Source organism: Arvicanthis niloticus, chromosome 2 (genome assembly GCF_011762505.2).
Source record: "Arvicanthis niloticus isolate mArvNil1 chromosome 2, mArvNil1.pat.X, whole genome shotgun sequence".
Classification (NCBI taxonomy): domain Eukaryota; kingdom Metazoa; phylum Chordata; class Mammalia; order Rodentia; family Muridae; genus Arvicanthis; species Arvicanthis niloticus.
Window position 1 is genome coordinate 117,530,615 of NC_047659.1, and position 21,727 is coordinate 117,552,341.

Consider the following 21,727-nt stretch of genomic DNA (forward strand, 5'->3'; position numbering starts at 1 on the left):
GAAAAAAGAAAGACTAAAGGACTCAGAAAGTGAATCACTCCTCAGAGCAGCACACCTCCAGGAGCTTTTCCCGTCCAGTCTGCTTTTCTTCCCTTCTCTCAAGAAACACGCTTTAAATTAATTATTCAATGAAGGAAGGTAGGACTTTGAACTTCAGGAAAATCATAGTGTTACAGTTCTGAGAGGCTTGTGCAAAAAAGTGGGAGGAGGGCTAGTGTCTGGTGAATAAAAAGCAGCTTTAAAACAGCATAGACAGCCAAGTTGCTTCGTCCTTTATGAAGGTACTAACATGGCAACAGATAACACAGCTCAGCATTTAGACACTGGATGTCGTTCAAAACAGTATGTGGTCTGGCCAGGGCTATTCACCTCCACTAAACAACCCAAATATACAAATTGAAATAAAGTGGGACTTTTTTTTTCCAGAGTTAATGAAAGGTTGCTGTTTGTGAATTTGGTACTTTGAAGTCTAAGCCTTCTAAACAGCACCGGGAACTTGCTGGTGATTTATGACTGTTTGGACAAGTGGCGAACAGAACGATACTCTATGGAAGACCAACATTCCCTACCTGTCAGGGAGGCATTCCTGAGGCTGTGCGTGCTCCCCTGAACACAGCTCCTCCTAGAGCCCTGCCCCAGACATGTCCCTATAGGCTGTGATTGGTTTGGCCTTCAGCCTCATCTCTCCTGGGCAGATGTCACCCACAGTGGAGAAGGAAGAAAAAAAGAAAGACTAAAGGACTCAGAAGGTGATCCACCCACGGAGCAGCACACCTCCAGGAGCTTAATTCCACAGTCCAGTTTGCTTTTCTTCCCTTCTCTCAAGAAACACGCTTTAAATTATTCAATAAAGAAAGGCAGAACTTTGAACTTCAAGAAAATCATAATGTTACAGTTCTGAGAGGCTTGTGCAAAGAGTGGGAGGGGGGCTAGTGTCTGGTAAGGGTGGCATCATTTTCCACCCTTCAAACCTCCCCTTTCTCTGTCTACAGGGCCCTTCTAATCTGTTACCTTCACCATTCGCTGTAACCCTCACAAAGCTGACTGCCTCTGTTCACACCTGCTTCTTTGTGACTCTCAACTGACCTTGTGAATCATTCAAGGGCCAATATTGTTCCTTGTACATTACTGGGTCTGAAGACATTGGCTTCGGCCTTTCCCCTTTTTTCACATTGCTGTATCCAGGCAGCAAATGTTACCCACTCCCTACCTACCCATCCTTACATGCCTACGCCTCCCACTGAGAGGAAAGATATCCCTCTGTCTCCTCAGTTCTTCTTGAACTTTTTAGTTGGTCCTAGCAACCCAATTACAACAAGAGACAATTAGCAAGAGAAGAGCCTGGGTTTGTTGAAGGTAGCTTTACTAGGAAGCCTGAAGAAACAAAACGCACAAACCTTGTGTTTGTTTGGATCTCTGATAAAGAATGAAAAGGGAAATGTGTGGAGGAATAGCGTGGCTAAAGGCTAGCCGGACTCATAGTCAACTGAAGTTCAAGGTCAGCATCTGAGTTTGTTCAGTCAGGTTCGCTGCAGCTTCAGTGTCCAGTTGTCAGAGATTTCTACCATTTGCCAACCTTGGTACAGGAAAGATGCCCCTCTCCCAAAGAATCTCTGTGGCTTGTGGAATAGAGAAAAAAGTGAGAGCAAAGGTCTGTGGGATGATTGGTTTTAATTATCAACTTGACACCACCTAGAATTACCCAGGAAGAGTCTCGGTAAGTGGCTGTTTCTGATCAGCTTATAGTAAGATTGTAGGGGATTGTCTCAATTAAGGTAATTGATATGGAAAGCCTCAGCCCAGTGTGGGTGGCGCCTTTCCTTAGGCAGGGAGTCATGAACTGTGTAAGAATGAAGAGATCCAGCTGAGACAACTGAGCAAACAAGCAAGGGAGTATGGATGCCTTTAGTTTTCTCCTCTTGACTGAGAATGGATGTGATTAACTGTTCAAAGGTCCTGCCTGACCACCCCCATCCCCAGCAGTGAGCTGTAATCTGGATTTCTACACTGAGTAAGCCTTTTCTCCCCTGCTGTCAGGGTATTTTATCATAGCAACAGAAAACTAGGATAATCCTTTTCTGAAATTTCAGTCTCTCAAGTTGACTTTAACTTGAAATAATCAATATGTTGGTTCAGCATATTTTTTAGATGGCATATTCTAAACTCTTTCTTTGTCCTAAGGAGACTTTGAGACACACAGTCAGATTAAGACCTGTTATGCAAGTCTTTCTTCTCCAATTCCTGACATATGCATAGGAATCCTTCCTTCCTGACCACAATCCTACCCTTCACTAAATACTTAGCTAAAACATCATCTTTCTCCTAAGCTAGCCTTTCCCTAGTGACCGCAACACACCCAGGAGTTAGCAATTGGGATATCGACTGCATAGGAGCCAGAGTCATGACCTGAAGTGCTCACTGTGACCTCCGAGGTCACATAATTTTCACTTTCCTGGCATGTAAACAGAAGTTCAGATGTCATTGGATGGATCTGTGAGTCAATCCCAGACAGTGCTTAGCTGAAAATTCAGAATATAAAGCATGGCTACACTACCTTGGTAGAACCCACTCTCAGGCTCTCTCCAGTGTTTAGTAACCCATAGGAACCTGCTCTTGGGTCTTTCAACTCTTATCTTCTTACCTCCATCTAGCCATGAAAGTCCTCTCATGGCTTTTGTCTTAGACTTCTTTCTAGATAAATGCCACCTCAAAGAGCTACCTCAGGTACTTTTTACAGGTGTAAAAAAGTGTCTTAAATGCCATCAGATTGAGAAGAGAGTTTCAGAGGGTATCTATAAAACACACATACCAAGAGAAAAATCCAGCCTTTAAGTACAAGGAATTATTTTATGGCTCATTCTAATTTATATGTGAAAACTACCTAGCTCCCAGAAAATGACCCAAAACAAAACATCCAATAACATACACAACTTTCATGAAAGAATTATGATCAGTTTTACTTATGGCTCCATATTTAGCTGTGGAGGAGCCTGTCCAAACTCTTGTGGGCAAGGAGGTTCAAAACAAATTCCTATTCCCTTATCATTGACTTGCAGCTTTACTTGGAGGTAAGTAAGCACACTTACTCTACTCTCAGAGCACACTTGTCTCAGTCAAGTTGCTTGTGTCACAGAGATTCTGTTCATCTATCATTCCTACACCGGGGATGATTAGACTTGAAGGACCCAAGAAAAGTTTCCTGTAGGTCACTAAATACTGGAGAGAGCCTGAGGGTGGGTTCTAACAAGGTAGTATAGTCATTCTCCATATTCTGGGTTTTTAGCTAAGCACTGTCTGAGCTTGACTCACAGACCCATCCAATGACATCTGAACTTCTGTTTACATGCCAGGAAAGTGAAAATTATGTGACCTCAGAGGTCACAGGGAGCACTTCAGGCCCCTATGCAGTGGATAGCCCAATTGCTATCTCCTGGTGTGCTGCGGTCACTAAGGAAAGGGAGAAAGATTACATTTTAGCCAAGTACTTAGTGAAGGGTAAGATTGTGGTCAGGAAGGAAGGATTCCTATGTGTATGGGATTCCTATGCATATGCCAGGAAGTGGAGAGGAAGGACTCATAACAGGTCTTCATCCGACTTTGTCTCCAGAAAATATGCCTTGGTTTTGAGATTTTATAGAAATGTACCACCCATTTAAGGAAGAAAAAGAATGAAATTGTGTGTACTGGGTGAGATGTTTAACACCAAGGGTAGGGTATCAGCCACAGCTTTTCCTAGTGACTCTAGGGACTGGGGAACATGTAGCTTTTAGTGAGAGGGAAGAAACATCTTTAAATAGTGCAAAGTCTCAGCCTTTGGCTGAAAGTCAGCTCTAAGTAATGCTTGCCAGAGCAGTTCCCCTGCCTTGATTCCTTTCCTTCCTGCCTTAATTAACAACTCCCAGAGAAACCAACCAAACATCAGCTTGTCTGAAGCAGAGGGAGACCCAGAGATGAGAAAAAAAAATCATAAAACACTCTGCGAATTTGTGTTTTTATGTGATCCTCAGTTGGAAACACATAAATCCTTGGAGCTGCAATGAGACTGGAAGCTGAAGGTAGGTGCTGAGTGGATCAAGTCCATTGTTGTTGCTGTATAAATGACATCAGAGCATCTGAATATGAAGTTGAAGGATATATTCATCTACCTTCCTGTGTCCTTTCTTAAGTGAGGTGGCTCAGTGGGTATCTCAAAACCTGAAGATCTGAGTTCAATCCTGGGCAGCAACATGCTGGAAAGATAGAAGCAACCTTCATGAGTTCTAACCTCCGAGAGTACACACATATAGGCACATACACACAAAACTAAAATAAATAAATGTCTAGCTTGTACGGTCTTACTGTCCCAATTGTGAGTTCATATGTGCAACTTCCCTGCTGTATCTGGAAAATAATGTTTCCTTGAAGCCAACCCTAATATCTGTTCAACGTTTCTGCTCCCTATTCCCTGCTGAGACCTGCACTCTGCCTCAACACTTTGGGGCTAAGTGTTCTGGTCAAGAGAGAGAGTGAGGATGGAGGTTGCAAGTGTTGTGAAGAATGGAGACAAGACAGGGTGTGTGGTCCGGTCTTAATTCTCGTCCCGTCTCCTTCCGCCTCTTCCCGTCTCTCTTTATTGAAAGGAAATCTGGGGTATTTATAAACACAAGCAGGAGAACACAGGTGAAAACACTTTACCACGTGCACCATACAGCTGAGGTCACTAAACAGCAAAACAAGCTATGCGGGATAAACAATATATTTATCAGAGTGTGCTTCAGCTGTTGTAGGCTTTTGAAAACCAAGTCTTTCATCAGGGTATATGGTTCCAGATGGCTGCAAAGTTGATCTAGCCGCTTTCTACTAAAGTAGGCTCCCAACAATTCCCTCAATATCCTTAAGCCTTATGGAGAAGGGTGCAATACGTTCATCCCATTCAGGACTGAGCCAGACAACATCCCAGTTTAGAGATGAGGAGGTGGCCATGAAATCCCTCCACTTCCTGAGGAAATTGTGACATTTGATAGCTGAGGAGGGCAAGTCAGTTTACTTTCATGATGTTATCCCTGATAGGTATCGAATGCTCCAGGGCACACCCCACCTCCAAGACTAGCTAGGCAATACAAATTAGAGTTAATAGGTTTAAAAAAAAAAAAAACATTTAAAGAAGAGAACTCAAAACTTTTGTGGGTAGGAAGGTGAGGATAGATTTTTCAAGGGATCGAATGTGATCAAAGTATATTGTATGAAATTCCCAAAGAATTAATAAGATGTTATTAAAATAAGTTAAAAAGAAGTGGTATTCACTTGCATTCTATACATTGGAATTTTGCCAAAGCATTCTTGAACTGTTGGTTAGGAAGCAGTAGAACAAACATCTGGGAATCTGGGCAAGACAGAATGCATGCACAACCCTATACTAGACTCTCTCACTCTTCACCAAATGTTGTATCTGGCTTTGCTTTGAGTGTGAAAGATGAATACTTTTCAAAATTCTCACTGCTGTCCAAATGACATGTGGTAATACATCCAAGTTACCGCTTACCCAGCTGTTTCCACACAGTGTACCAGGGTGGCTGGCCAGAATAACTTTTCTCTTTCTGCTTCTATGCACTCATTTTTTTCCATTTCCATAGATAACACAGACAAAAGAAGCATGGTGAAATTAAGAGGTATCTTAAGATACCCTGATCTTTCTATCAGCATCAACCCCCCCACTTTGCTTACAGTTAACTCCAAGTGACACAGTCATGACTATGATATTCATCATCTGTAGCTGGGCCACCCACAATTTTTCTAAGGTTCTTTGATTTCTCATTTAGACAAAGCCAAGCTAGGGGAATGCCATTGGAATGTTTACTATAACTATATAGGTCATTGCTTCTTGATAAGGAACTCTGCAGCTGTCTTTGCAAAGAATGGTAGTAACTCTCAGAAGCCTAAAACATGGAAACATTAGGTTAGCATTTGAAATAAAATTCAAGAAATGTTCAGCCACTAATTGAAGCCATAGCATAAATGAGGTCGTGAAGAAAGAGCTAGATCATAGAATTCTCCAGAATTAAGAGCAAGAAAATTGTGTGACTCAGCATGAAATTCAGCAGTGCAACATTATCTGTCTGATATAGCATCATGTCTGTGATGGCTTAGCGCAATAAAGACATCAAAATGACCCTAGCGAAACTGGCATCAGATACTGAGAGTGAGAGAGGGTGAGAAGAGAGGAGGAAATTGTTAACTGGGTGTGCCCAGTGCTCCTTACCACATAGATGCTGAAATGGCTAATGTTCTGTCATCCAACGTCAAGTCCTTGGTGGTTGTCCTTGCCTCCCTCTAAAAGACAAATCAAGACCATCCAGCCCTGCTTTACCTTCAGGAGCAACACACATTTCTCATTATTGTTGTAACTTTCCACAAAAGGTGGTAGGCCTTAGAAAACAGCAGCAGTGCATTTAAACACCATAAAGCTAATCATATCACCTGCCATTCTCAGCCAGAGTCTATATTGCCAAGAGCATGAACTACAGTTTCTTCACCATGGAAATTTCATATATTGGAGCAGTGCTCAGATATTAAAGGCCACATGTTCATGAGTCATTCTGGCGTCTTATGTTGGAACCATGTGTTTTAAAGAGTTTGCACAAAGGGGCCAAGAAACTACTATAGTCATCTACACTTCATAGGAGTCCAAAGATGCCCTTGCCTTCATTTAGTCACAGTCTAGACCTGAAATTTCTTTCCTGGGACACTGGCTTTCAGTGCTACATTGGCTGGCTCAGGCTTTATCTCTTCTGGTTTGTGTTTATAGCTCACACTGGTCTACAAACTTGAGGTGTGACACCGAAGCTAGTGCTTGCAATCACCGGGTATGGAGATTCTCTATCCAGTTCTGATAGTACCGTTAGAGATTTTCATAATGTCCCAATTCCTTTATGATGATTAGTTGCATATTAGTCTGTGCACAATCCATGCGATTCTTTGTATCTATCATTTATCTACCTACCTACCTACCTACCTAATCTTCCTACCTATACATGTTTGTATACATATGTGCAGATGTATATACTATTGTGTGTATGTAGAGGCTATAGGAAGACACCAGGTGTCTGTAAGAAATGGCACAAAGAAACCACCAAACTAGTGTTGCATGTAGCTTTTGCCTAAGCTCCAGGAACAGGCCACATTACCAGCCCCGACCCAGATTCCTTTGAATTCATGGATAAAAAGCAGACACACGTGTTGCTTTTCTTTCTGGCACAATTGTTGGGCTATACTTATCTCCCACCTGGGGAATCATGCCCTTATCAATACTCTTAACTCCACACCTCTCTACCTGCCCTCAACTTTAGTTGCTCAGTTACATCTAATCCCAGCTAAACATCTCCAGCTGCCAGCCTGTAGGAGCAAGCAGCCTGTGTGGCCACTCCGGCAGAGAGATCTCATATGGCTGGCCACCTTTTCTCACTCAGAAACATGGTAAAAAAAAAAAAAAAACTCTCTCTCTCTCTCTCTCTCTCTCTCTCTCTCTCTCTCTCTCTCTCTCTCTCTCTCCCCTCTTCCCTCTCTCCCCTCCCTGCCCTCCCTCTCTTGTCCTCTCCTCTCCTGTCTGTCTCTTTGCCTCCAGGGTCCTGAAAGTCCCTCCAATTCCTTCCACTCAGCAGTTGGCCCATGGCTTCTTTACTGACAGATCAGGACCTTAGCATCAGAATCACCCCTACAAACTAGATTATTCCATGGATGGAAAGAAAGGTTTATTTGGGGAAGTTTAAAATTGTCATGGCTCTCTCAGGAGAGGGAGAGGTGAGGGGAGACCAACAAAAAGGAAAAGAAAGTTTTAGTTTTAAAGACAGGTGTTTCAGGGATGGGACGCAGTAGATTCTGTTGGAGTTGGGGGGCAGGGTTGTGGGCCAGAAGAGGCTGGAAGCTAGTGTCAGGCATTGATATGTTACAGGTATGAGCAAATAAGGAACCAGATTCCCTTTCCTAGTCAGCCTAGGGTGAGACAGGGGAAGCAGTGGCTCTTCCTGACAAACAAAAACCCGCTACGTACATTTCTAAGGAATGCTGAGTGTAAGTCTTTGCTTTTCCACTGGCAATTCTTCTGCTTTTCCAATCCAGCCTGAGCTGAAGCCAAACTGTTGTTCTGGAGGTTAGAGCCCCATTCTGGGCCTAACAGTGTCCTCTTCTGTCACTCTTTACCTTATTCCCTTGAGACAGCATCTCACTGAACTTGGAACTCAGTTTTTATGACTAGGCTGGAGATCAGCAAGCCTCAAAGACTTTTCTACTTTTAACCTGCTTCCCCTGAAGTGCTGGTATTACACTACCCACAGAAATGCATGGCTTTTGACGTAGTTGTTGGGATCTAAACTCAGGTTTTCACACTTGGACAAGTGCTCTTACCCGCTGAGCCAGCCTTCTGTCTAATTTTACTCTTCTTGTGTGGAAAGTACAGCCAGTGGAGGACTTGCTGGCTGCTTTCAAGTCATGCCTCAACATCAATCACCTGCTTGTCAGGTCTTTAGCCATTGCATTTGGTCTACTAAGGCTGATTGTAATGTTTTCTAAGTAGCATGCAGAGAGGAACATCTTGCAAGGGTCTTTGTCAGTACCTTAGCCTGATTGCACATCACAGTCATGGAGAAGCTCATTTGAAATCCCAAGGCCTCTGGAGCATCCAAGAATTTAAAATACGGTTATCAGCCCCTATTGCTTGTGTATTGAAGATACAGAATTGACTAAATGATGGGATCATACCAAGGGATGAACAACCATGGTTTGCAGAACATATCAATTCTGCCACACCTGCTCAGAGGGGATCACCACACAGCTTATGGAGATGAGTTTTTACTGTAGTCACCTAGGTGGACATATGGGTCATAACAGGGCCACAGAGGTTTTTTAGGATGCCCCACAGATTCCAAACACATGCCTATCAGAAAACTGAGACCTAGAGGGACAGACTCAAGACTTGTCAGAAGGTCACCATTGACTCAGTTTGGTACTGTGAGCTTGATGACAGGGATCCATCATGTGGCCAGTTAAGAGCAAGAAGGTGAGAGTAAAGGATGCAGCCCTCAGTTGGTGGAACTCTTAATTAGCATGGACAAAGCCCTGGGGTCAGCCCTCAGATTCTCATAAACCAAGTGTGATGATACATGTATAATCTCAGCACTTGGGAGAATGATACAGGAAGTCAGAAGTTCATGATCACCTTTGATTATATAGGAAGTTTGAAACTAGCATGGGATACATGAGACACTGATGAGAGAGAGAGAGAGAGAGAGAGAGAGAGAGAGAGAGAGAGAGAGAGAGAGAGAAATGTATCTCTGGCCTTCACCGGAGGTGATCCAAGAGAGATGGACTCACCCATACCAGTCAAGTCTCTTTTAATAACAACAAAACTATGAAGTGCCAGTTCCCCTTCAAGCCTGGTCTAGAAGCACCTGCACCCAATCCCCAACCTTGGATGAGTGCTAATCCCTGCTCCCCTTGATTTGAAAACCATTATTTTGGCTTTCTGGTTGCAAATTTTGCTGGTTTCTGGGATGTGTTTTCAACAATTTCTCCAGGAGTACATGGTAACATGTGGGCTCAGGCCCTTTATACAGTCTTGGGGCAGGAGGGAGGGGCGCCTGGGAACTTGCCTCCTGTCCTTGAACCTAGCCAGGAATAAGGCAAGGAAGGCTCTAGAAAGTTTTCCACAGACATGCCTGCTGTTGGTTTACTTGTGTTGTTGGCAAATTCTAACTAGCCCCACCCTTAGCTTGCTCACCTCTATAAACAGCTATATTGTTCCTTACAAGATGCTTCTCCCTTGTGCCTACCCATCTAAAACCCAGTAGAAACTCTGCCTGCTTTCCTCCTGGCCACTTAAGCTTATAAACACCATGCCAGTTGGACCATGAGTGCCATTTCCCACCACTTCTTGTCACCCCGTCCCTCTTACTTTGTAGAGATTTCCAATAGTAATCCAGGTGCTTACAGTGGCCTTGAGTCCGTAGACATTCTGGCTTGTATTGACTTCTCAAACCTCCTCTGCTTCTTCCCAAAGCCCTGTACCACACTGCGCACCTTTTCCTTTCATGCTGTTCCCTGCGGTGGTGGTCCTTTCAACCTCCACATTCATTCTGGCCTAGGACAGGAGCCGGATGATGCCATATCTGGTTGTCCTTTCAACCTCCACATTCATTCTGGCCTAGGACAGGAGCCGGATGATGCCATATCTGGTTGTCACTCAGTCAGTTTCAATCATTCACAGAATCACACTTTCCCCTCCTCTTCCCTCCCCTCCCCTTCCCTCCCCTCCCCTCCCCTCCCCTCCCCTCCCCTCCCCTCCCCTCCCCTTCCCTCCCCTCCCCTTCCCACAGCACAGTTTACTTCCTAATGCTCATGCTTTGACCCTTGTTCTAGTCTGTTTTCCTCTTGGTAGAATACAAAATCCTAGGAAACAGGAAGTCTCTCTGTTTCTGTCCATCTTAGGCAGCGTTCAAGTTTGCTTTCTGTTGCTATGATAAAAACACTCAGAAGCAACTCAGGAGAAGGAAAGGATTTATTTGGCTAACACCTCCAGGTCACGAGGGAAGTCAAGGCAGGAACTCAAGCAGAAAATTAGAAGCAGGAACTAAGGAAGAATATTGCTTGTTGGTTTGCTCACAGATTCGTGTTTACCTAGCTTTCCTATAAGACCAGGCCCATCTGCCTAGGCACAGTGTGCTGAATCCTCCCAAGTCAATTAACAATCAAGACCTCCCACAGTCACACCTATGGGCCAATCTGATTTGAAAGATCCCTTAATTGAGATTCCCTTAACGAAAGACTCTAGGGTGTGTAACATTAACAGTTAAAGCTAACTTAGAACAGGCAGCTAGCATAAAGTAGCTGGAGGTCTGAGATGGGTTCTGGCAAAGGTTGAGGGAGTGAGTGCTTGCCTAGGTTATAGACTGTCAATTCCTCAATGCCTCCTTACAGTAGAGTGTTAGATAGTTGGCTTTTATAATATAGACCACCAGTCACGTTCATGAGAGCTCCACCATCTGACATAATCACCTCTCAGAGGAAATACATCCCAAATTATCACATTAGAGGTTAGTGTTTCCACTAACTAGGAATGGTGGCAGCGTGGGCACAAGCATTTCCTTCGTTGTACCATCCTAGCTCTTTTTTTCCTGTACCCCACACAGCACCTGTACATACAGAACCCTCAGAAGACATTTGCTGAGTGAGTGTGAGAGTAACTGAGCCCAAGGGCACTGCTGTGCAGTCGGATGCCTAGCCAGTGTTTGCCTACATCTTGTCTCTGAACTCTCAGTCCAGTCCTGCGTGGTAGTTATCTTTCCATCCAAACCAGTAACAGAGACCAAGTGCTGTCCTGATTGTTCCTTTTTGCTTTGTCTGTGAGCAGCCTGGGGCAGCAAGACAGTGATTGCCTTGTGGAATTGGAGTGCTTCATAGTGTGTTTTGCTATTCTAAGGGGGCTACCTCCAGGTAATGTCTGAGCCCTGGCCAGAGTTTCACCCCTTCCTTCAATTTCCTTGCTTCCTGGGGGTTCCACGGTCTGCTTTGCACTCTCCACTTGCATGAGGTTTGTGAGCAAGGTCATTGCATCTTCTCTTCCTTTACTGGTGTCTTCCTTTAATATGTCACTGTCCCACTACAGAGCCTTTCACTGAAGAGGCTTCCCTAAGAATGCTCTGGAATCTGCTTTTGGTCAGACAGGAGAGCAGTATCAGCTGGCAGGGCCACCTGTCACAGCTGTGCTGAGCAGGAGGGCTGTTTGTTCCAAAAGAAACATGGAGATTTTCCAAGGTTTGTGTCTAGGAAACATCTTTTCAATCCTGTCATTTCGAGTGGGCCTGTGGTGGCCAGGGATATATTTTTTCTTTTCAAACACAATTCAAGACCCTTGCTATGGAGTCCTCTGCAGCCTTTCCCAGCAGGCTTGGGAGCTTTAAATGGAATGCTGCCTTCAGTTAGGGAATTGGGAAAAACAATAAGAGCAACAAAGAAAGGGTGTGAAGGAGCCTGCCCAGAACTCCATCTGCTCTAGTTTGTCCCTGCAAAGATAAGATCTGTTTCATTTTCTCCCTTGTTCCTGGTGTTTGGCTGTGTCTTGACATCCCCGACATGAAATATGCTTCGTTCTGCCCACAGCAGCTCAGAACCATGCCAAACAAGAAACACGGGCTTGCCTTGGTGCCTCGGGTCCTCGCCTGTGATCTTTACCCACAGGCATCCGCCCTTCTGTGGATCCCCAAGAACAGATGCCCCATTAGCTCAGCAATGAGCCACCGAAGGGCATATCAAATTAGAGAGAAAGATAAAAGGCCCTTGCTTTTCAAAGTGAGAGCCAAAGAATCACAATAGTGTAGAGTAGGTTGCGGGCTCTTGGTAAGCGTTGGCCCCACTGTCTCCCCCACTCAGTATCAGGACTGTGTTCCCTGCCAGTCGCCCTCACTTGCCTGCGTTGCTGTGGACAGATGTGCAGCGGTGCCTCTGTGAATCTGTCAGTGCTGGTTAGTGATGGTCGGAATGGGCATGCTACCGCCAGGATCTCAGCCTTGGTTTTCTCTTTCAGACCAGCAGTACCATGCTTAGCTGCTGCTGGAGAGGCTACCACAAAGATGCCAAACATCAAGCATGTCTGTCTGTTGAGAGAGAAGACTATGCTGGGTCCCCCTTGTCTCTTCCTACCTCCACACCACTCATCTGTCAACCATTTAGTTAACAGTGGTTACGTATGTGCACACATGATTTTTGAGTGCGTAGATACACACATGTGCGCATTTGTGTGTCATGCACTTTTACACATGTGCCTCTATGTCTGTGTATTGATGTGTGTGTGTGTGTGTGCACGCGCGCACAGGGACATATGATTCTACTGATTTGGGCATGTGGGGTTCTTGGGCTCAAGGAAGGCTTCCTAGCCTCAAGTGGGATTTAACTTGATTATCAGGGTGCCAAATGTTCATGGTCACATAAAGCACCACTGAGCCAGTGACTTCTGGGTTCTTATGTGGGGAACTGGAGGGATAAAAGGAGTTTTATTATAGAATTCATAGGTGGGAGCTCAAGAGAAAGGAGGAAGAGCCGAGATGTAGTAGGAACAGCTTCCAGAGGATGGATCCCAAGTGACATCACCTTGGAGTTAAGAAGGCTTTGCTGGAGCATGGACAAAAATACGCTAGTTAGTCAAGTGGATAATATAGGCTTTCCATCAGTTTCTATCACAGGCTCACCAGCAGGGTACTCATCTATGGAAAGAGATGAGCAGAAACCAGACTTCCCTGGTGGGTTTTTTAATATTATTATTATTATTACAATATATTTTAAATTTTTTCCTCACCATGCTGATGATCAAACTCAGGGCCTTAATATATGATGGGCTAGTGTCCCAGCAGTCCCAATGTGGTGCTACAAGCCTGAAGGTGGTTCTGGAGAATCAGTGGTCTTCCAGTCACATTGACAGGCTGGTGTCGACAAAGCATGGCAGCGGCAGTGCACAGTAGTAATAGGATGGGTGAACTCATGAACAGGGTAGATGAATTCACCAGTCTATTACAAAGGCAAGCAGGCAAAAGGCAACGCTTTTCCCCACAGACATCTCAGTATCTGGACCACCACCAGAAGGTGCTGCTCAGTTTTAGGATAAAGCTTCCCACATCCCATAAGGATGATGACTTAAGCAAGAAAATCCCTCATAGGTGTTTCTAGCTTCATACTCAACTTCATTAAATAAGGATACATTTTTAATAATTTTGAGCTTATAACAATTTATCCCCAATATGCATGTAACTAACTAGCATAAGAAATATCAACAGCACACATAGTAGACCCTCTTGTAGAACTTGCTTGAGGATCTAAAGTAAGGTTGCCTCTGTGTTTGAACTGTTGTTAAGTAAATAACAAGCATATGTTTTCTCATTGTCTGAAGTCTTTTAAAATAAACAATAGGTAACTTGGTAATTAAGAATAAATATATTTGTGCACGCTCATGTGTGCATTTGTGTGTGTGTGTGTGTGTGTGCATGTCTAACTACTTACAGTTCTGCCTAAAAGATGATGTTAACTATTGATAAAGGCACTATCTACACAGAGACTTAAAGCCATCTTCTGTTCCTATATCTTTTGAAGGAATATAATTGGCAAGTAGTTACTGCAGTAAGTACTTGTGAGCAATAAAACGGAGTCCCAACATGAAACGATGCTGCCTCCTGTCTGGGACATCATCCTTTGGGGGAAAGAAGGGTAGAGACAAAGTAAGAGTGAGTATCAAATGCTTCAATAAATGAATCCTGACCCTGAAAGAATGTTCAGTTTCAGGATAAGGAAACATAGTTATTCTTAGAGTACAGTAGGCAAGAAAATTACTTCAATGACGGAAAAAAATTAAGCAAAAATAAAGGAAGCTGAGAAAGTATGGAGTAAAAATAAACCCCCAACTTCCAAAGGCCATCAGAAATGGGCTCTTCTCAAATTTGTGAACTGAATGATTTCTTTCAAAATATTGAACAGTGGCTAATCTCATTTATAAAAACAACTGTGCCTGCCAGAGGAAAGCTATTTGGGCTAGCCTTAGGACCCATTCACAGAAGGAAGGAACTTTATAGATCTATCTAGTGTAACAAATGTACATCACCGAAATACACGCAGGATGCTGACATCCACACCCACAGGAGCTGGGTGGACCTGGACAACCACTCACTTGAAAAGAACCAGAGATCACTGGAGTAGAATGGAAAGATCATAGGCTTTGTCTCCCCAGCAAAGCTAGAACTGGCTCAGCCACTGATGTACTGATGGGACTGTCTTCATACTCAAATTCATTAAATAAGTATACACTTTTAGCATATCGTCTGGTGAGACTGAGATAGTGCTCAGTGTTCATCACTTGGTGGGAGGATGAACAGAATGAATACATCAGTGACCAGTAATCAGAGAATGCTGGCTTTACTTTTTTTTTTTTTAATTAAACTTTCAATGAGTTGCTTAGTTCAGAGCTCTAAAACTTGACCATGACCTAAAATATTTATCGATTTGGATCTTGAGAACAGCAGGCCATTGTAGATTGTTCTCCGGACTGTACAGAACACCATGGTTAGAGGCAGGAAAATCCTGTGGGAGGATGAGAAGACACAGTTAAACAGGTGCAATATGTATGTCACTGAAAGACTAGGAGTGCTGTTCTGGACAGAGGAAATCATCCATGTCTCCTTTGCATGGTCATATAATTTGCTTTTGCCATGGGAGCCTTTTACCAGAGCATCCTAGTCTGATAACTTTACCTGAACCTATGTAGCAACAGGGAAGAATTTTCTTTTTCCAGAATTTCAGATATTCTAGGCCCTATGATCACCTTTCTTGCCACTTCTATTAACTGGGCTTCTGCCAAGTCTAGGCATTTCCTTAAATGAAGTACCTATCCAGATATCACCTATAGCCTTGAGCTTCATAGATTTCACTGAGGTTGTGGTGTGCTGTTCCCTGGTCAGTGGCACCAGTCTATGGATGCATCCTTGCTGGTGGTAATTTTGCTTGCATGTAGACTTGTTGAACAAGCTGTAGATGGGGAAGTCACAGGAGAAACATAACGGGTTGTGCTGACAATTGTAGAGGCTTCTTAGACAAACCCAACTGTGGTTGCAAATGCACATGTCCTCTCAGTCAGGTGTTTAACTGTTGGCTTCATAGGCAGCTTTCAATTACACATCCTTTCACAGAAAAAAATAGGAGAGGTCATCTAGAGAACCATCTTAACTAGGGTTTTATTGCTGTGATAAACACCATGACCAATAGAAACTTGGGGAAGAAAGCTTTTATTTCATCTCACAGCTTGTAGTCCAGGAAGTCAGAACAGGAACTCAAAGCAGGAACCTGGAGGCAGAAACTGAAGCAGAGATCATGGAGGAATAATGTCTATTGGCTTGCTCTTTCTGGCTTGCACAGCCTGCTTTCTTAGGCATCCCAAGATCACTTACCCAGAGTTGGCACTGCCCACAATGGGCTGGGCTCTCCCATATCAATCACTAATTTAAAAAATGCCCTACAGGCTGGCCCACAGGCCAGTCTAGTTGGGTCCTTTTCTCACTTGAGCTTGACCCTCTACCCAAATGGCTCTAGCTTGGGTTAAGTTGACTTAAAACCGGTCAGTACAAGAAGGTCTCTCTCATATTAGAGATGAGAAAGCCAAATTCCAGAGATGTCCTGAGAGAACTATGAAACTCAGAATATCTTTTAAGGAGCATCATTACAGGCAGCACTGATGGGAAGTCTGTCATGCGTTTCACCTGGTCATTTGGATAGAATCATGAACCATTGGGAAACCCAAAGTGTGGTCCCTGGCTCCCTTGAGCGTCCAGTTCATTCACTGCAAATATGGAAACTCTAAAATATGTGACCATGTTTGATAGTTGTCCCCAGTAAAGTACTTAGAATTTAGAGAAGTGAATTTCAACATACAGACTGTCATCATTTGTCTATCCTGGTACACTGACTGAGTTCTTTACAACATTGAAACATACATATCATGCTATATTTAACTTGTTGCTTGCTATGCTTTGGGTATAGGTCTGTGTATTGCAGCAATGAGTAAATATTGTAGCTGCCAGCCCTCTGGACTGTGGATGGTGTTAGGATTGGTTTCTATGGGCTCCTAAGGGTTAATTGAAGAAAAGAGTGTAGGATCCCAGGGCCTGCAGTTGATTTCTAGGACTCTCTCTTTGTGGGGCCAATGCTAACACAACATCTGGCATGCACCTGAATAAATCCAAGAAGTTTCCTTTTCAATATTGAATAAATTCTGCACCTTGACTCATGGCTATTAAAGCCATGGCGGTAATATCTCAGGCAAGCATGGCAATATTTTCTTCATGAGGCCAGGCCAGTCCAGTGAGAGCAGCATGAAGCTATTTCCATGCCCTGCATCCCAAAGCCTCTGGAGACAGCTGTCATCTGGGTTTCTTCTGCCCATCACTCTATGTGACTCACCTGATTTTGAAAGCAAACTTTCCAGTTGGGTATGGGCACACTGTCTCATTCCCAGGATCCTGCTCCATTTCTTTCAGCCAGTTTTCCCCTGAAAGGTAAGTGCCTGATCAACCCACATAACCCTCTCTGTGCACTGTAGTTGGCCAAGTCTGGTCACTCAGAGTGACTTACATTAAAACTTGGTCCTTTGAAAGGGATGCTTCCTGTGTGCCTTTCTCATGTTTTTTTTTTTTAACCTCTCTGTGCTGCTGAAGAGAGTTCACCTAAGACCTCTTAATGAGGCTGAGTGGCCATATCTTGGGCTTCCGTGTGCTACCCTAAATGCAGCTGAGCTGGAATTTATAAATTTATAATATAAATAATTTATATTATAATTTAAATATTATAATTATAATTTAAATATTAAAATATTTATATTATAAATTTATAAATTTATACTAGTGTATTGGAGGTGAACAAATTCACAGGGTTTCTTGGCCTCCATATCTCCCCATGTAGATTTTTTTTAAATCCCCAGGAGAATTCCACTGCCCCCCCAGTACAACCAAGTGTTCCTATATCTAGAAGCCTTTCATGTGCTCTGTCCTCTGTTTGTCTCATCACAGTGACTTATAGAGAATTTCTTGCCCATGTTCCTGTCCCTGTCCCTGTCCCTGTCCCTGCCCCCGCCCCCGCCCCCGCCCCCGCCCCTGCCCCCTGTGGACCTCTAAGAAGTGCTCTTGGAGGATGAAGAGATGGCTCAGTGACTTAGTAGATGGGCTGCTCTTTCAGAAAACCCAAGTCCTACTCCCAATGCCCACATGATGGTTCACAACCATCTGTAACTCCAGTTTCAGTTGATGAGAGTTTCTTCTGGCTTCTGTGGGTACCAGGCACCCATGTGGCGTACAAACATATAAGCAAAACACTTAGAAAATAAATCCTTAAAAATAATTCTTTAAAAAAAAGAAATGTTATCTCCTCCCTCACCTTACCCAACCAGTTTGTGGCTTCTTAATTCTGCACTGTGTTTCCATCTTGGCTTCTCACTATGTAACCGACATGTAAAGATTGCTTTGGTTTGCTCTGACCTCGAAAGCGTACCCTTAGGATAAGAACTCTAATACCAGCCCTAGAGTTTGGAGCAAACTGCAGAAACTATCACTGGGAATCAGAAGTGGGAGGCAACACAGGAAGCCCGCGGCCTTCAGTGAATTCTGCCTGTGGAGCACAGGCACTCAATCCACTGTGACCTTGTATTGAGTTTTGGGGCTTTATGAGCACAGATGAGTGCATGGAAAGGAAGCTGCCGAGTGCTCCCACTTGGAAGTGTCTTCCTAGATTAGAAACCCCATAGATCTTCCAGTCACTCAAAGTCTAGGCAAAAGACACTATCAGACTGACATTCTCATGTGGACCAAGGAGTCTACAGTGGTTTTTTTCTGGGTACTACCTTATCTGTGTCTGACAGAAAAGCAGAAGCTGGAATGCATTCATCTCAGCATCTCCATGATAGGGTATAACAAGCATCCTGATTATGATAAAATGAACTTAACCAACAACTAACTTAAGAGATAGATATAGGTAGATGTAGAACTTCACTGGGTTTGTCTGATTTTGCAGTATTGGGTATTGAGCTCAAGGCCTCACACATGCTAGATAAGTACTCTACTACTTATATTTTGAGACAAATCCTACCTATATAGGCCAGGCTGGCCTCAGACTTACAGTATTTCTGCCTTAGGCTTCTAAGAAGCTGGAAGCACAGATGTAACCGCCTTACCAGCTTGCAACTGGGCTCTTAGCACATACTCTTCTAAAGCATTTATAGAGATTTTAACAAAATCAGAACATTTCTAACATCGGAGAATTTTGACTGGGTATTACCAAATATCCTGGTGAATTTAATCTAAAATAGCCTGTTAGTAACAAAGAATTCCTTTCAAGTTTACTTCTTCAATCTCTAGGAATGGCATTCTATTTCCTAATCCCTGTATATTATATATATATATGTTTAATAAATATATATAAATAATATATAATAAATATATTATAAATAATATATAAATAATATATTATAAATATATTATAAGTAAATATATTATATAATATATATAGTATATTATATATTATATATTATATATTATATTATATATTATATTATATATAATAAATATATATAATAAATATATAAATATATATTTAGTGTTTCTAAATCTCTGCTAAGGTTATTAACTATTTGTATGAAAAAATAATATTCAGAATAGTTTTGTTCGGCTACAATAGGACTCCATGTGTCTTCTAGCTCATGTTAGCCCCCAGGTTGAAAGTCCCTGGCCCTCTTTCCATGTGAGAACTACATCTGATGGAGATTTAGCCCCATGCATATTCTCTTTTCACTCTCTTAATCATTAAGAGTCCACTGCCCTTCACCTTGGGATCCATGTTGAGAAGGAAAAAGTTGAGGCTGGAGAGATGACTCAGCAGTTTAAAAAAAAAAAAAAAGCTGGCTTCTCTTCCAAGGGACCTGGGTTCAATTCCCAGAACCCACAGAGTGCCTGGTTACCATCTGTAATTCCAGTTCTGAGGGATCTAATGCCCTCTTGTGGCTTCCTCAGGCATGGCATTCATGTGGTGCACAGACATACAGACAGAGTAATCGTACATGTTAAAATAAAGAAAGGAAGAAAAAAAGGAAGGAAGGAAGGAAGGAAGGAAGGAAGGAAGGAAGGAAGGAAGGAAGGAAGATTTCCGATGCACTGGGTTCTTTCTCTGTCCGTCAACTGCAGCCTAAGCAAGAGCACATACAATAGCATCAGAGTGGGGAGAGGAAGAGAGAGACAGTTTCATGGAGTTGAAGTCTAAATGTGTCTTCCCGAGGACGAGCTAGTTCATGTCTGATGGTCCCCAAGTCTCTTTTCCCACTCAGAGATTGCCCCAACTATTTCCCCTGCCTGTTCCACCCACCACTTTCACTGGTTCTTTACTAAGAACTAAGTATTAAGAGCTTGGCAAGATGAAGGTACTTAGTTGGTATCGTCCTTAAAAGAAGCAATGCCTTCCCCTGTCTTTCCAGTTGACCACACAGAAGCTAGATGACCTTTTAAATTCTTCTCTGTGTGTTAGCACAGTGACAGCCTCCCAGCATCCAGCTTCCTGTCCCTGGATCTCTGAAGACTCATTCTATTCTCCTCACAAACTTGTTTTCTCCACTGCCCTGGAGACATGTCAGTGTCCACTGTCATGCACACCCTCTACCTTCATTGCATTAATTCATAAAGAATACTCAGTGATAAAAAAAAAAAGCACATTCTGAGAAGTGAGATGACTTTGTCTATGTTTTAACATTACATCTAATATTTGACATACTCAGATGTTACAGGCCAATTGACATGGCCTCTTGATGCAAAGAAGACAAGTGATAAATACAAGATGTCTGAGGCTGCAGGTACAATACAGCAGACTCTTTTATGGCACACTGGCCTAGTTTCATGGGTACAAAAGGAAAAACATTAAACAATGTCAAAAAGGACACTGTAGAGAATACCTAAGCCAACAACATAGTTGGTGTTATGAGGAGAGGGGTAGAAACAGGAGGATCCCTGGTACTTGGCAACCACAAGCCTAGCTCTAGGTTCAGTGAGTAACCTTGGTCTCAGAAGATTAAGGCAAGAGTTATAGAAAAGGATAGCCAACAACCTATTCTCTGGACTCTGCTTGTGAACAAGGGGTATGTACACTTGCATACACACACATGAAAACACAACACACACACAAATAAATCATTCAATACCATGTATATAGATAGACACATAGAGGTGTAGATGTGGTAGGTACTATAAAGGACATGGTCTCTGACAGATACAATAATAAATGACATGTAGGAGTTATATACATTATATATTTATGTATTATATACAATATAATAAATACTGATATGTAGGATAAAACATAGATTATAGATAGATAGATAGATAGATAGATAGATAGATAGATAGATAGATGAAAGGTAATATCTGAAAAAGAGAAAACTCTTGGCTGTTCCTCTGCTCTATGTGCCCTTTCTTTTTTTAATTAATTATTTTATTTATTTACGTTCTAAAAGTTGCCCCCTTCCTAGTCCCCCCTCCAAAAGTTCTTTATTCCATCCCCCCTCCCTGTTGCTTCTGAAAGGGTGCTTCCCCACCCACTCAACTACTCCCACCTCATCCTGCTAGCATCCCTCTTCCATGGGGTATCAAGGTTTCTAGGTGGTTTCTATAAGATTAAGGGCATCCTTTCCCACTGAGGCCAGACAAGGCAGTCCTCTGCTACATATGTAGTGGGGGCCACAGGCCAGCCCAAGTATGCTATTTGGTTGGTGGCTTAGTCTCTGGGAGCTCTGAGGAGTCCAGGTTAAAAATAGGGAACACTTTATAAATTTGTGTGTCATCCTTGTGCAGGGGCTATGCTAGTCTTCTCTCTATCGTTCCGATTTTAGTAAATGTGTTGCCTTTCTTATCCCCTTAGTCCTCTTTCTTTCTTCATGCCTGACACCAGCTCTGAGATGCTCTTGGAGCCAACCCTCTAAAAAGGACTCCCTGTTCCTTCTTTGCCTTTCCAGATTTTGCTTGGGGCCTTCATAGTAGCATGGAGATGAATACAATCTTGGAGTGGGTTTCCCTGAAAAGCAAACAAATTATGAAACAATTGCTGTAATAATGAAGTTTATTTGAGAATTCCCATCAAATTTGCCTAGTACATCTATAAATATGGTCCCATTTCTAGATAGTCCATTGCTGAAGTC

General features: G+C 42.9%; 1 non-coding gene across 1 annotated transcript; it reads right to left on the reverse strand.

Annotated features, from left to right (window-relative positions):
• Window positions 1-21,338: 21,338 nt before the first annotated feature.
• Window positions 21,339-21,445, reverse strand: LOC117704877 (U6 spliceosomal RNA). The gene has a single exon (XR_004606385.1). It is a non-coding gene; the product is annotated as a U6 spliceosomal RNA (small nuclear RNA).
• Between the last annotated feature and the right edge of the window lie 282 nt (window positions 21,446-21,727).